Genomic DNA, 2,528 nt, shown 5'->3' with positions numbered 1-2,528 from the left:
GTGTAGTTGGGCTGGTGTAGTTGATTTGGCTAGTGTTTGTCTGGTGTTGCTGGGTTGGTGTGGTGGTGTTGGGTTGGGGTGGTGGTGTTGCGTTTCCCTGTGTTGGACTGCATGGACAGTGCTTGTCTGGCTCTGGCCACGCTCTCCCAGCCTCCGGGCAGAGGAGGGAGCACAGCAGCCCTATTTGCGAGTCGTGCTGGAGGTGAGCTGGATTTAATGAGGAAGTCAATAGTGAAACTGGGGAGATTAATCTTTCATCTGCAGCGGCTGAAAACCGATGCTTCCTCATTAATTTGCCGCTCTCATGCTGCAGCCACTTCCCTCGGTTGGCTTTTTCCATCCTGCTGTTTGGCCGTTGGCCATGTTCATACTTACAGGCGTCTTTCAAAGCCTTTGAAAGGAGGTGTATCGGAGCGTGTCCAGCACTGCCCTAACATGGGAGGATTTTCCTTGCTCTTAACCCATTTGCTTTTTAAAGAGAGAGACTGAATTCAAGAGGTGCCGGGCAGCAGGTCGGGTTAGCACAAGGGATCTGCTTCCTTTGCAAAGGTGCTTGGAGGGGGATGTCCAAGAAAGGCACCAGGAGTCGTGAAAAAAAGCTCCTGGTGACACGGGACCTCTGGCATTACTGCTGCACGAAGCAGGTCAGTGGGACGGGGCTGCCGTACCCCGTTACCTCGGCAGTTGTCTTCCCGTGGTTGCAAGAGGCTGTAAAACCTGAAATACAGCCATGGAGCTTGGCCACGTAAGAGTCATCTTTGAAAATAAACCTGCGGCAGGCTCCAGGGATGCTGCAGGCTCCCGAAAACCTCATACTAGGAACCAGCTCATCCGCCCTCAGCTTTCCCAGAGGTCAACCCAGAGCCCAGTTCCATCGTGGCCCTGTGGACACCCCTTCACCCCCCGCCACCCGCACCGACCCCGGGGAGAACCTGATACCCAAGGCTGTGCCTCCTGCAAGTCTTCGGTGATGCTTGGACGTGGGGCTGAACCCCCAAATCCAACAAACTCCTGAACAACAACAAACCTCGTGATTTTCCAAACCAGTTTCAGTGATTCTGGGACTGGTGCTTTTTATTTCAATTGGCACTGAAGGGAGCGGAGCTGGAGGTATTGATGCGCTTAAAGTTAAGCGTGCGCTAAGGTGCTTTGCTACGTCAGGTCAAATAATGCAGTAATTCTGCATTAAAGGGGATTTTTTTTGTTGTTCTCTATTTTTTTTTTTTAATTTGAAGGGGAAATACAGTAACGCTGGCACATTTTAAATGCATTCTTGTGCAAGTGGTGCATTTAATGAGCCTGAAAGGAAGCAATCTCTAATTGAAGGCTGTTTTTTCATGCTTTCAAGTTGAAAATGTGAAGTGATGTCCCTTGAGCAGCTCCTGGAGAGGCGGGATGAGGGTCCCCGAGGGGTGCGGGGGCTCCTTTCGCCCGCCCCAGCTCCTGTGGGTACCCTCAGCTCAACACAGCCTCCGGTGGGGTGGGACGTGGGTTAGGAGGAATAAATCAGGAAGGAGGTGATTGTTCTCAAATAATGATGTGCTTATGTTTAAAAAAGAAATTCAAAGCCACCTCTAGTGATTTGGGGGCATCAGAGCGATCACTCATGAGCATCCATGAGCATCCCTGATGAGGGAGCTGCGGGTTTCACGTCCTTCTCACCCAGCAGCTCAACATCTGGTTTTCTTTTCTGCCGCATCTGTTTTTTACACTAATTTTAGCAATAAGAAATGTATATTTGAGCTGATACTGAGTGATATTTAATTAATATTGATTGCTGGGCATAATTAGGAAGTACGTAGCCATAATAAACACACAACACATGCTCATCCCTTAGTATTAGGAGAGAGCTGGACTCTTCATGTGCTTACAAGTGCATCTGGCTGGCTGATGTGTCTCAAGTGCAGGAGAGGAAGAGCTGTTCAAAAGGAAGAAATGAAGTATCGAAAGCAAAATAAATCAATGAAATTAGCTTGTAAATAGAGGGAAAGTAGTTTGCTGAGGACCAGAGATGGTCACAGGATTTCCTAGGAAGAAGCTGGCTCTGATACAGGAGTAACGCCCAATGCTGTATATTTTGAAATAAGTGGATTTGGGAATGCATTTTAGCTAGAGAAAAATATTTGGAAAGCGAAGCTGTAGTATTTTAAAGAAACTCCAGATATTTAATTCCCGTTGGTCTCTAGGCAATACCTGTAGCTGGAAGCTTGCCAGGACCTGCTTGGGGATTTCTCATTGCTCCCTGGGCCGGGGGAGGCTGTGGGCTTGTGACGGCTTCAGTGAGGAATTAAAAAAAAAACAAAAAAAAGAAAATAGCCTGAAGTTTCTGTCTTTGAGAGGACTTGGGATGTATTTTGCTGTTGCATTGCTTGGGCTGTCTGTCCCGAGAGCCCTGCTGTTCCCGCTCACACCATGGCGAGTGGGGCAGAGTTGGGAATTTAGTTTTAATTTAGTTTTTGGGTCCTTTGAGGTTTTATGTAACACTTTAGCCCATCCGTTCGTTTATGCAGGGTCAGGGCTGGCTCCTG

The sequence above is a fragment of the Fulmarus glacialis genome, unplaced genomic scaffold, assembly GCF_000690835.1.
Source record: "Fulmarus glacialis isolate BGI_N327 unplaced genomic scaffold, ASM69083v1 scaffold27772, whole genome shotgun sequence".
In the NCBI taxonomy this organism is placed as follows: Eukaryota; Metazoa; Chordata; class Aves; order Procellariiformes; family Procellariidae; genus Fulmarus; species Fulmarus glacialis.
The sequence above is the reverse complement of the archived record's forward strand: the minus strand, read 5'-3'. Positions refer to the sequence as shown.